At 37.2% G+C, this 14,484-nt stretch overlaps 1 protein-coding gene and 1 pseudogene across 1 annotated transcript in view; one reads left to right on the top strand and one right to left on the bottom strand.

The window, feature by feature from the left end:
* Positions 1-14,484, top strand: part of FBXL17 (F-box and leucine rich repeat protein 17) — a 518,884-nt gene that overhangs the window by 214,205 nt on the left and 290,195 nt on the right. The window lies entirely within an intron of this gene.
* LOC134371260 (U2 spliceosomal RNA) lies at positions 3,198-3,365 on the bottom strand (annotated as a pseudogene).

Raw genomic sequence — 14,484 nt, 5'->3', positions numbered from 1 at the left:
GATTCAACAGCCTTACAGTCTGGGAGCCACCAGCTGATTGGAAGTGACTGTTTTCCATTCGTAATAATGCGAGGTCATAAAACAAACAAAAACAGACTATCTTTGTTTAAGTTTTTGATATTTTGTACATCATGAACTTTTCCATTAGTTTTTATGTTTTAAAATATTGCACTAAAATATTAATTACCTTCATTACTGAGTGTTTTTGGACCTCCTTATATTTTGTTACTCTGGTTAAATCTGTTGAGGGAATGCATGGAGTTTTTATTTTATTTTGGTATCTACTTACATGTTTACCTCTTAGTCACCTATGAATTCAGGCTCCAAGATCACTCTGAATACAAAATCTTTAGAACTCACGAAGTCTAATACTTTTCTCATAGATGAAGAAACTGTTCACGATGGCAAAGTTGAGACCAGAATTCCTTGCTCACTATGGTTTCTGCTGGCTGTTTAGGCATCCCTGTGGAAGAATAGATTATTTAACTCAAACATTCTTTTTACCTTTGTTATCAAAGTTCCTGAGAATAAAGAATGTCATTGGAGCATATTGTGTTCATTATTGGAGGCATTAATGCATATTATTCATCCCTAGATCACTTATATAAAAAGTCTGCCAGGTCTTTCACAGAGGAAAAAATTAAGTAGAAACATAGGTGTCCTTATTTAAATTGCCTTTTCATTTTTCATAATAGATCAGCTTTGATTTTTATGAGTAACTTTTGAGCCTAAGTCATAGTTACTTTTTCAAAAAGTTCCACTGTCATAATTATCTGTCTTAGCAAAGTTTCTTTTAAGTATCTCCTTATGGCTATGCTGTTCCTTGGATTGACCTCTTTACTTCTGATTGGGGAATTAGTATTTTGATAGAAACCTTATCTCACCTTCCTATGTAGCTTGCTTCATTAGAGCTGATAAAGTAAGATCCACAGCAAATACAGAACGCTGGAGATGTGACAGACAACTAGGTACAAATCTTTTAGGAGACAAGCTAAGAGTTTGATTGACAGATTGTCTTGTAATTTTGTGAAGCAAAGATAATTTTCTTTATTAACCAGGGATACACATGGGCTCAAGTTTGATAGGCATAGTTTGGTTCTGCTAGTGTTTGGATGGCTTTTTTTGCTTTCTTTTTATAGGAAGTAAGGCAAGCAGATAAACTAGAATTTGTCCTATACTAGCCCATGAGGCAACTGTTATGTAAAATTTGAAGCTCTAATTTAGAGACAGTTCAAAAGACTTAGAGAAAAAAAAAAAAGACTCTTTACATCGAGGACTTCAGCAGACTGTTAAGCTAAAACTATAGGCCTCACAAAAAAACCTTATGGCAAGTTATTTAAGAAACCATTCTGAAAAAGACAGATTGGTTATACAGCAACCAGAATGAATAAGGGGCCCACATAAAAGCTAAGGTTGTCAGTCATTGATACTAAAGTCATTGTGTGGAAAGTTGTTGGGGAAAAGGTAGTTTTATAGTCTTGAAATAGTGCACAGATTATTAATTATGAAGGGGATAAGGTACTTTTACAACAGAGAAATAAAGCAGACATCACCTTGATCTGGTGATCAAACATCACCACCAGTAATGGACATTATTTGCCTTCAGAAGTGATCCTGTGGGAAGTACAGCATCTCCTACTGTATTCTTACAAAAAATGCTTAATCTGAATTTAACCACAAGGAAGCAATCAGACAAATCAAGATTATGTACATCCTACAAGACAACTGATATGAACTCTTCAAAATTGTCACTGTGATGAGAGGCAAGAGCAAAAGTTAAGGAGCATGACAAGTAAGTGGAATACATGATCCTTCATTGGATCCCGGATTTTAAAAAATGTATTAAGAACATGATTGCGACAAGTAGAGGTAGACTGTATATGAAGAAAATGATTGTATCAAAGTTAAATCTATGGGGTATGATAAAGATATAATGCGATTTAATAGGAGAATGTCCTAGTTCTTAGGAGACATATGATGAATACTTAGGGATAAAATATTATGATATTTGAAATTTCAAATTGTTCTGCAAAGAAAAATATATGTTGAGAGAAAACAAAGCAAATGTGGTAAAAGGTCAACAATTGATAAATCCTGGTGAAAGATTCATGGGCATGCATTCTACTCTTTCTTTCTTTCTGTGTGTTTGAAAACTTTTGAAATTAAAAGTTAAAAACAAACAAACACCAGGTCTGTAACCACATACAAGATCGAAAGTTAAAGGACACCAAATCAGGAGAAATCTCTCAAGCATTTTCTGCTGGCACTTTTCACTTTTTTATGCATTGGACTTAGATAAGAACAGAAAAATAATCAAGGTAAAAAGGAATATTTTTAAAACTTTAGCCACATGGTACATAAGAAAACACTTAGAGAACATGGGATATCTTGAAGTTAGGGCTAATTTTTTCCATTCATAGTAAGTTAATGGATAATTAATTTGAACTTAGTATGAGAAGGAATGAATATGACTTGCTGAATACAAAGAGTGTGGGTTGTAATACTGGGATTGGTGTTCAGTGCAAGGTGGTTAAGATAGCAGGAGAGGATTTGTAATGCCAGTCTGAAGCCACTGTCATGGACCATCCAAAGAGACTCATGCGTCAAAGTTAGTAAAAGAAGCCAGGACTAGAGATAGCCTAGCTCTTTTTTGCTTAACACATGTGTAACACACTTCAGAGTGGAGATTGAGGAAGCTTAAATATGAGATCTACTTGCGGGGTGAGACATCAAATTAATGAGAAACTGAGCCTCAGTCAGAAACTGTCTTTGAAGGAAAAAAATGTGTAGCTAAGATATTCTTCAAATGATGGTTTCTCTTAATATTTATATGTAAGGATAAATAATATTTAATCAGTTATTTGTTGTGGTATTTTAGCTACTAAATAAAATTCTCCTCCTCCTCCATAAAAACTATGGTATGTGGATCATTAAATGACTTACCCCAAGGCACAGATCTGTTGGGCATTGTAGTGACTTGGTTGAGTTTGAGTCTGGACCATCTAACTGCATTTCAGTATGTCCCGCAACAGAATTTGTTAGAAGGTTTAAATGAGATTATGTATATGAAAAGGCCAGAGGAATTAAAGTGTTTACTTCACACATAAGGTATTTTAAAAATTGAGTTTTTTCTTTGAAGTTTACAAGGAAGATGAATCAGTTAGATACCAACCTCAGAAAATTCATAGATTGTTGAATGAGATATGATATGTCTATAAATCATTGTCACTTACAAGATCTCAGTATATGTGCCACAAAGCAATGGTGGGGAGAGAGCAGGCTTTGAGGTCACATATTTAGAACCCTATCATTTGCTATGTCTAAGTAATCTTCACTTGATCTTAGCCAAAAGGCCGAGAAGCGATGTGTGTCTAAGTAATCTTGACAAAGTGACCTGAGTCTTGGTTTTATCGTTAGCAAAATTGAGAAACACTTGCTTTGCTTGAATTATGAGAAGTCATAATGTCTTAGATAGCACAGTGATAAATAATTTACATTTAAGAGATTATGGAAATATGATAATGATATTGTTGTGACCTATTTTATTTATATATAGTTCAGCAGTCTGCATTTTGTCAAGAACGTGTAGCTCCAACTGCCACCTAGTGGCAGCCGTCAGAATTACATATGCTAATATAGAGCATGGAATCACTTGATTTGAGACCTCTCTGAGATATTAGTCTGTGACCTTTGAATGTGAATATTCAGCTTTTCAGAGTCTACCTCACCTCAGTCTAGTCCGGCACATTTTATCATAGATTTTATCACCCGTGTGTATATATGTGTATAATCCTATATAAATAATTTAGTTTTGTCTGTTTTTGTTTCTTTATATAGATGAAATCATACTATATGTGTTCCTCCATGACTTGCTTCTTTCACTTGATAAAAAATAAACTGAGACACATTAAAATTTTAAAGCCTTTATTTGAGCAGACAGCTATTCATGAATCAGACAGCTCCAGACCACAAATGGTTTGGGGCTCCACTAAAGGGGCACTAGTGGAAGAGTTTTGTAAAGTGAATGTGGAAGCAAGGCAAAGAAAATATTCGATCGGTTAAAGTGGAGCAGTAGTTTTATTTGAATCATTGCAATGGAAAGTTTGTAGTTAGAGGGTAGTTGGTGGTTTCTGATGGGTTAAGCTAAATTTTGTTCTACTGTTTACACTGTTGGATTTCAGTTTGCTTAAGTAGGAACCCAGGATGCTGGAACTGTCTCAGCCTAATGACCTCCTAATTGGTTATTTTAACACAGCCTTTAGGTATCTTTTCTCTAACATTAATGAAGCGCATTGGCTTTCTTTTTCACGGTTTATTTTTAGCTAGTTTAATCCATTTGCATTTACGTGACTTCTAGTATATTGGATTTATTTTGATCAAGTTATTATGCATTTTTTTATTTATTTCAGTCTTCTAAACTTTCTCCCCATCTTCTCTCTTACCCTCTTTTGGATTTCCTGACATTTATTTTTTTCTCTGTTTAGAAGTTATATACTCTATGTCTGTTCTTTTAATGGTTACCCTTGCTATTCTAATATGTATATTTTACAAAATATAAAGGTAATCGATATGTACTCTTTTGTTAAACTTACCTCTTTCTTCCCCCATCAGAAATTACTATTGTTTTATACAATTAATATTTATTTACATTTGCCCATATCTTTAGAAGTATTTTTGCTTATCATTTCTTCTTGCATTTCTGTCTGTGCATCTCTATATGATACCCATTTGGGATCATTTTCCGTCTTCCTTCATGGTATTCTTTAGAATTTCCTTTAATGAGAAGCCCTTTCAGTTTTTGTTCTTTTAATTATGTCATTTTTTTCTTTGTCCTTTTTAAGATAGTTTGGCTGAGTATGGAATTCTAACTTACAAGTTATTTTCTTTCAGCTCACTGAAGATATGTCTTATGGCATCCTTTGTTTTTGCCTAGAAGTCACTGAAGTCTAACATTCATTTGTAGGTGATCAGTCTTTACTTCCTGGTAGGTTTTAAAATCTCCTTCTTGTCTTTGGTATCACGCAGTTTCATGATGAGGTGTCTAGGTGTAGATTTCTTTTTATTTATTATGCTTGTAATTGGGCTTTTTAAACCTAAGCATTGGTAGCATTCATCAGTTCACAGCATTCTCAGTTCTCTGTTACCTCTTTGAAAATTTTTACTTTGTCATATTCTGGTGTGTTCTTCTGGCATTCTGATTACAATCAGTTGTTTCCTCCTATGTATTTCCTAGTCAACATCTCCTAACCTCTCCTCCATATTTTATATCTCTTTATCAGTTTGTGCTTATATTCTGAATAATTTCCTTATGTCAGTCTTGAGCTTCTTGGTCTTGATATTGATTGTCTCTAAATTATAAAGAATATTGTTAAGACAAATGAGATTTAGGACTATATTGTCTAAGACTGTGAGGCAAGGAAGTGAATTTGTTGTTCTCTGCATGGATTACTGAGATTTATATTTACTGTTTCTAAAATTATTTCCAGTTTCAAAAAAAAGCCCTACAGCACTTCTTAATTTGAAAAGCAAATCAATTGCTCTATTTTCTGATACATATTAATAATTTTAGGTAGAATCAGGGATACTTTCAAGGTTTTATTTATGTCTTTTACCTTTCATTTAGCTGTCATCGGTATTAAAGTGTTCTAATTTGAGTTTAAAATAAATCTTTTATTTTTTAAAGTATTCCTCCAGTTGGAAGTGAACTTTACAAAACATTTCTCCATCTTTGTTTTCTCATTTTCAGTCAAAAGTTGCAATGAATATTTTATAGGAAAGTGGCCCTGTGTCAAATAATTTCTTAATATTAGTCATTAAGGTAAAAATAAATATATTATCTATGAGAGTCATCATAATTACACCAATAAACTTTAACTCTTTATATTTAAAATTGAAAATGCTTTTATATTTATTTGAATTTGAGTTACTGAATAATTAATATTCTTTTTAAATGTCAATTAAATTTCGAGAAGGCACATAATGAATAAAATAGGAAGATCCTTTAGAGGAAAATAAAAATGGTGGTTGCAGATTTCATGAAAAAAACTTTAAAATAACGGCATTGTTTTTACACATTGATAAAAATTATATAGAAATGTATATACACAATGAAAAAGACAGACATAAGCCCCCAAAAGATGTATATAGTTTGATATTGGCAAAAAAGAAGTATCTGTAAAAAATTTGTTCTAGAAAATATAAATGAAAAATATAATTTGATAAATTATGAATATTTTGGTTTTGATAAGAGTGTAAGTGTGTTTCATTTTTCTGTGAGGAAAGGTCATCAAAGTTAGTGCATGCCAATTTTCTCCAAACACAGTACTTTCAGTTGAGTATGTGGTAGGGAAGAGTCAGTGTAGCAGGAGAGAGAGGCAGACGTCATGGCCTCAGCAAATGTTTATTCTGCTCCCACTTCATGCTGGGCTTGGGAAACCTGAGTTTTTACTGCTTGCTATGGTCTGAATGTTGATGTCCCTCCAAAATTCATATTCAGAAGCTCAGTCTCCAATGGGCTAGTATTAAGAGATGGGGCCTTTTGGGAAGTGATAAAGTCATGAAGGCTCTGCCCTCATGAGTGGGATTAGTGTCCTTATAAAAGAAGGAAGAAAGTGCCCCTGCCTTCTTCTGCCCTGTGGGGACGCAGCAAAAAGACACCATCTACGAAGCAGAGAGCAGCCTTCACTAGACACAATCTGCTGGTGTCTTGATCTTGGATTTTCCAGCCTCCAGAACTGTGAAAAATAAATTATTATTTATAAATTACCCAGTCTAAGGTATTTTGTTATAGCAGCGGGAACAGACTAAGACACTGCTTTTCTGCCCTATCCCAGCTAAGGTTTTGCAGATTCTTTTCTGCTGGAACCTCTCTGGGGACCTGTAACCTACACTCCATGTATACCCACTCCAGAACACAGGGTCTCTGAATTTATCTTTATTCCTCTTGTGGGGAAACTTACATATTTTTGGGTGTGGGAGGAATGAGTGACTCTCCAGTAGTCTTGTAGATATTTCGGTGATGGCATGAGGTGTACAGCTTTAGTCTTTAATGGTTTTGCAGCTTTAAAGCCAGGTTACTGCAACTCAGAAGGCTGGGTTTATGAAACTCAAAGGAGGGTTTGATTCTTGTTTTCCTAAGAGTGCTTCTTGGATGCAGTGAGGTGGATTGCCCAAGCCACTTCTACTGGGGAAAGGAGCATGGCATTCCAGGAACTGAGCTGGGAGGGGGAAACCTCTGTTAATATGCCCTACTATAATGATAATGAGACAGAAAGTACCCCTAGAGTTATGTTAGAGGCCATGAATTAAATTAATCCTTATTTTAATATGAGGCTTTATAAATTCCTTTTCTTGTGGCAAAAAGGTGAAAATTTAATTGACATTCTAAGATTCTGGTTCAGTTTTGTTAGTAAGAGGCTTAATATCTTATGATTACTAAAACTGTCTTTGTGCATTTCTTTCTTAATGTTCATAATGATTGTCTCAAAATCGTGAAGAATATGTTTTAATTTTTTTTTTTAGGCAACTGACATTCAGTGCTATATTCTATAAGTAAAGTGGATTTTGCTGTCCTTAAAAACGTGCCCATTGGAAACCGACTGAAGCATCTAAAGTTCTGATTTTAAATAATGCTTCAAAACTTACCTCTCTGTTGTTTAGAATAATTCTCATTATCTGATGTCATTTTCTTTATTTGTAAACTGAGACTGAAAATATAACCTGTTTCATATTCTCATAGTAAACAATGTGAGACAGTTCTTAACATTTCTAAGTGTTAGTAAATAAAAGTAAGTGGGAGAATAAAGGAAATTCATGAGTTAGTATTGTTTAATGAGAGAAATCATTAAGTAAGCTGGATTGGTGGAGAGATAAAATGGAAGATGTTTTGGCCTATCTGGTGTGGGATTACATGAACTTCAAGGTTCCATCTAGCTCTAACAGGTGCTATTGTCTCTGAAGAATGGAGTTCTGCTTGTTGCCATGTGATCCCTACTCATTTGCTTTTATTAAGTTAATTATTTGTTCTTGATGTATTTATCCTACAAGTAGTCCTTAATTTGCAATGATAGAAGTAAAAAAATGATCTGACAAGTAAACTTTGTGTTTGCTTTTTAAATCACAAACTATATTCCTCAGTTCATTGTTGGCAAGTGCCATAAACTAGAATATATCAAAGTATATGGAAAATTGGGTCCTATTTTACTATCTTCTTAAAAACGTTTGTGAAAATTTGATAATGAAGTAACTTTTTCTGTATTTAATGCTATTATTTCTTGGTTCTGGTGGGTTTGGAATGAAAGTGCATAATTCTAAAATAATGTATTTAAAATGTTATTATGCTTCTCTATCACATTTGCATTTTTAAATATAGAAAAGTTAGCAAAATTATCAATCTGTAAGTCTAACTAAATTACTTGAATATTAAACACGTTTATTTTCAATTTTTATGGAGATTCAGAGTCATGAGCTCTATTTTACTGATTTCTCTAGGTAAAATAGGCCAACTGAAAGATTTTGTCAGTTTCATTCCTATTATGATTTAATTTAGTTGGAAAATTTCAGTAGATTATATGTGTTAAAGAAGTCTCTGATAAGAAAAGTATGCAAAATCTATTAGACATACTGTATGAGCAATGTTTATCAAATATTTTAAAATGTATTGATGGTATAGAATTACTAGGTACAATTCTTTTGCCTACAGCAGTTGACTGTCAAATGATTAGAAATGTTGGAATGCTTGGTACACTTTTGAAAGAGAAATCTGCAAAAGTCTGTGTCTACTCATGGCAAGTTACCAAATCCATGCATTATGGCATTTTAATATAATTTTATTCTTATATCAGATTTAAAAATTTTTTTAGCTGTGGGAAATTGCTTCCTCCAGTTGACAAATGATTAAATGAAGCCCTTTTCATGTTAGAAATAATTCCAGTATATTTATATAGGTCCAGGAGAGTGCATAAATTCAAGCCCAAATGATTTGCCGTTTATCGTATCATTTTGGGTCTGTATAGAATTAGTTCTTTAAACACCTTTTATAAAATCACCTTCCCTAATAGCACATACATTAACTCTTTGAGGGCATTAGAGTACATTTTGGGAGGAAATGGTTTCCTCCTTTGATAGAGAAACGGTTTGAATAGAAACCTTTTATTTAACTTACAATTCTTTTAAACTTGGTCTAAGTGTGGTAGAAATACCAAAGAATTATAAAACCAAAGAGAAGTTTTCAGGAGTATCACACTTCCTTGGTTCTGCTATTATCTTAGAAATATGAGTTGCTAGTCTACTTTTTAAAAAGCTGCAGGTAAGGAAGTGCTGTAACATCTCTTTATAATTTTTCAGTTGTCAGTTCTTTCCATTAGCTCAGGTTTAAAGAAAAAAAAATTATATATATATATATATATATATATATATATATATATATATATTTGTATCTCAAGACCTCTGTTAGCTTACTGGGACATAAATTAAAGATGTAAGTTTTACTTAAAGAATGTAAGTTGTATTTTTCCTGCCAAAAAGGAGTCTTCTCCCAAATTCACCTGGCGTCAAGTTGCAGAAGCACCCACAGACAGGATGAGTTCCAGTCTAAGAAAACAGTCTTGGATCTTTTTTTTTTAATGGAAAAATGCAAGTTCACAGGTGTGAAGAGCAATAGAAGCACCTTTACTTCAGTTGAGGGGCTCAAAAAAGGTTTATTGGATATGACTTTGTCAGAGCTATCCTGGTTTCAAAATATATCTAAGTATTCATATACATAAATGAGGATGGGGGCATTTTCGGTGCAGATGCTGGGAAAAGTAGAGACAGAGGAGAGGAGGGTATAATCAGAAGACAATATTCCACTGCAACTGAATGTCTGTGGTGGAAAGTCTGGGCGTGAAGAGATGCCTGGGGTTGTACTTTAGATTCTTTGTAAAATATTGCAGCAAATGATTAAATATATTAATAGCATGTTCTTTTTATATATATGTGAATGCTGTTCTTTTGGTAAAACGTGTTAATAATCTATGTTCATTTATCAACGAATGTACTTAGTAGAATAATTCTACATGGTGGTACACTGTAATGTCATATTTTCTTTAAGCATTGAAATTCATCATGTAAGGGATTTTTACAGTTTAAAAGAAATCCAGTCCAACTTCTTGTCAACGTTTTTTTTCCTGTGGCTTTCCTTGTTCCCAATTAATTTTTAAATGCAATGATTAGTATTATTTATTAGTATTACTTATATATTAACAAATTGATATTTATTTATAAACAGATAGCATTTTGGGGCAAAGGTGCTCTTGTAAAATACCAGAGCACTGCTGCTTTGAGTTGACTTAGGAAGTAAATAATAAGGAGCATCTGGAAATTTTGAGTCTGTACAGATTTAGCTCATTAAACACCTTTTATGAGCCTCCTTTTGCTGGAAGTAGGGTGGGAAAAAATTCCCCAAGCAGTTTTTGAAAAATTACTGTTTGCAAAAAAGATTAAAAAACATTGAATTCAAAGTAATTATAATTAGAGTGTAGCCTCTTATAGTTTCTGAAGTGCCAGTGCAAAAATAATACTAGAGAGAGAGTATTTTAAGTGTCAACAAATTAATGCCAACTAAAGTCAGTTAGAAGGTGCTTGTATTTTTGTGTTTGTACATGCTTGTCTTCTTACTCATCTTGCTTGCACTTGAAACATACAACACTTTGAAGTGCCAGAGTTTAAAAGATAAATATAACAGCCCCTACGCTGAAGGAGCTGACATTCTACTAGGAGAAATAAACTTTTCAAAAAATAATTAAAAGACATGAGGTGAATGGAGCATAGAGAGCTAGGTTAGAAATACATGCAGGTGAATCAACTCAACCTGGGTTGAGAGTGATGAGATCAGAAATGCTTCTTAGAGGTGTGATGTCCAAACTGCAGCTTGAAGGATGAAGGAGACTTTCCCATGTGGACCCTGAGTGAGTGCATTGCCAACATGCACAAGCCTGGAGCATAAAACAATAGATAGTCTGATATTGTTGGAATCTGATTTGAGAGTGTGTGGTAGAAAGTGACTGTGGAGAAGCAAATAAGGTTCAGGTAGGTCTTACAGGGATTTGGATTCCATCATGAGATGTTTGCAAATTCCTTAAGGGGTTCCTTATTGCCTTCAGATTAGTTAGGAGAGTAACCTGATCAGCTCTGGTTTTTAGAAATAGAACTCTTTAGATTTGTAGAAGAGTGATTGGAAAGACAAGAAACTGATGCCCTTTTTTTAATTGAGAAAATATTGATTGGTTCCTCTAATGTCTTGGGCATGGTTTGAGATTCTGGGTTACAAAGCAAAGCAAACCTGGTCTCTGCCCTCTTCACAGAGTAGCAGGAAAACAGACATTTCAGCAAGTCAGAATATAATATGGAAAGGTCTATAGTCAATAGCAGTCATTTTGAGAAAAGGAAAAGGAATGTGCAGAACTCCCAGGTGTGTGTGTGTGTGTGTGTGTGTGTGTGTGTGTGTGTGTGTGTGTGTGTGTGTGTGTGTGTGTGTGTGTGTGTGTGTGTGTGTGTGTTGAGAGTAGGGGAGTCAGTGGAAGTAATCCAAGGATGGTTTCACAGTGGACCTGAGGCTTGAAAGCTAGGTGGAATTTTGGCAAGTAGATGAATTGTTCTGTCAGGTAGGTAAGCCATTCTGGGCAGGCAGAACTAGACAATAGGAGGAAATACCATGTGTGGCAAAATAGAGATAATTCATTGCTACTAGAGCATGAGGGGTAAGAGATGAAGCAGGAGAGGTAGACAGGAGCAACTCTGAAGAAAACTCTGGGTAGAGGAGTGACCTAATCACATTTCCATATTAAGACAAATAGGAGAAGTTCAAGATCAGGGTTTAGGAAAACTAATGTAGAGAGACAATTCATGTGGTCCAGGCAAGAGATGACAATGCCTTTAAGGTAGGGATAGAGAGAAACTATTAGGAGAAATGAATTGAGAAGTGAGTTAGGAGATAGGATTAATGATTTGATGTGGGGAGTGTGAAAAAAGATGGCTCAGTGTCCCGCGCTACCGTCTCGCCAGCAAGAACGACGCGGCACACAAAGGATCCTTCTGCAGATCAGCTTTAATGAATCTTGAGAGGGAGAGCATAAGCTTGCCAAAAATGGAGACCCCGAGCGAGGGAACCCGCGCCCTTTATATAGAGACTGCTCCTCGCCTAGGACGTGCTCCTACCTTATTGGTGGCTGCCTAATCGGCCCAGGCGTGTTACCGAGCAGCCCTGCCCTCCACCAGAAATCAGCGCCATCTTGTAATGGCGATTTCGGGCAGCTCCTCACAGCTCAGGTTGCTGTGTATGTAATTGGGTGGTGCCATTCACTGGATGAGGGAAGTCATCTTGAATTTTTGGGGGGTATTTTTGACTATTGCATGTTGGGGGTAGAACTTGGGAGAGAAATCTGAGCCAGACATTTGGGTGATGCCAGTATATAAGTGACTGTTACAGCCTTGGGTGTGGATTTGCCCTCAGGATTCCTATGGTAAGAGGGCCCAGATATAACACCAGCCAACATTGTTGGTAAGGGTGGGCAGAGGAAGCATAAAAGACAGAGGAAATGAAAAAGAAGAATCAGAAAAATAGGCAAAGTTGAAGACTCTAGCCTGCTGAGCGCATGGACCAGGAGCCGGCAGAAGCCACAGCTGTGCCCTTCAGATGGAGTTACTTGGAGGCGGCAGGGGAGAAGAGGGCCTTGGCAGCCCCCAGGAGAGCAAGGCCACTGATAGGGTTCCCATGGACCCATGCAGGAGAGAGGAGCCAGAACAGCTGCAAAAGGGGAGCCATTCTGAGGCTGGTGAGTCATTGCAAGGGACTGGCGCAGGGCACATCCCTTGGGAAGTGTATGCAGCATGGGTGGTGGGGGAGATGGGCCCATTGGGAGAACACTGGGACACAGCAAGGACAGCCGATCTGCCCCCCAATCAGCACAGGACCACTCAGAGGAGACTGGTCAGGAATGCAGAATTGCGTGGGGTGCAGTTTGATGAAAAAACTCAGGCCCAGATTAGAGTTTCTACACAACCCAGGTGCATTGGGTCTCTGGAGAGCTGGAAGTACCTATAAGGTCAACCCTTAAACCCCGAGCTGCACAAAAAGCCTTCCCTAGGGAAACAGCAGCAAAACAGCAATTTAGCTCAACCACACAGCTCATGTACTGGTTCTCACAAGAAGTTCTCCCATTTAAGAAGTAAGCAAAGGACAAAAAATTAGTTTTGGTCCAGGCACACCACCAGTGCCTTGGGGTCCTCTATGGGACATGAGGCGTGGAGCTGAGGACCAGACCACCCTCCCACAACCAGGCACACCACGCCAGTGCCTCGGGGCCCGCCCACTGACCTGAGGCATGGAGAAGGGGACTGGACCCCCTCCCCAAATCAGGCACACCGCACCAGTACCTTGGCCCCCCCCCCCGGGTACCTGAAGTATGGAGAAGTGGACCAGAACCCCTCCCACAACCAGGTACACTGCGCTAGCACCTCGGGGCCCATCCGGGGACTCAAGGCATGGAGAAGGGGACTGGAAACCCCCCACAACCAGGTACACCATGCCAGCACCTCAGGGCCCGCTGGGGGACCCGAGGCATGGAGAAGTGGACCGGACCCCTCTCTCACAACCAGGTACACCATGCCAGCACCTCAGGGCCTGCCTGGGGTCCTGAGGCATGTAGCTGGGGAACAGAGACTCCCCACAACCAAGCACACTGCCAGTGTCAAGGTGCATGCCAAAAACATCACCTCCATGTGGGTGGCCCACCACAGCCACCACCATAACCATGGCTGCCACAAAAGCAGGTAGATGCCACAACCACCATACAGATGGTCTGCCAGCCACTGGAGTGCATTGACACAAGGAGATCACCAGCAGAGATAAAGAAAAGAAGAGGATGTCTCTCTCCACAAAGCCCATGTCAGAGTGACAGAAGAAGCGTCTGCTCCATGATAATACTGGGGGACCTGAACACACCTCTCAGCATTGGACAGATCATCTAGGCAACAAATCAACAGAGTAACCGTTATTCTTTCAGAAGGAGAGAAGAAATCTAAGGCAAAGTTGTTGTTACTTGAAACCAAAGCAAGAGAAAATTTCATGAAGGAGGTGTCAAATGCCTCAGAGGTAGTTATGTAGTTGAGGAATAAGGAAAGCACTTTGGCTTTAGCATTTAGGAGGATCTTGCTGACTTTTGCAAAAGAAGTGATGGGGGACAAAACCCAGGTTATAGTGCATTGAGGAGTTTTGTTTAGTTGTTTAAAGTGGGAGAGACTTGTACATGTTTAGAGGCTGAGTCAAAGGAGCTAAGAAAATGAGAGAGATAAGTTGGAGGGAGGGGAAATTAATAGAGTGGGGTCAAGGAGGAATTCAAGAGGCATGGTTAAGAATGAGAATGTCAGGCGAGATTAATCTTGAGGAGGAGGAGGAGAGAGAGATCCTCTAACTCTAAAAGAAGGTAGATGCTGATTAAACATTTG

The sequence above is a fragment of the Cynocephalus volans genome, chromosome 2 (assembly GCF_027409185.1).
Source record: "Cynocephalus volans isolate mCynVol1 chromosome 2, mCynVol1.pri, whole genome shotgun sequence".
NCBI lineage: Eukaryota > Metazoa > Chordata > Mammalia > Dermoptera > Cynocephalidae > Cynocephalus > Cynocephalus volans.
This window is presented reverse-complemented; position numbering and strand designations above follow the sequence as displayed.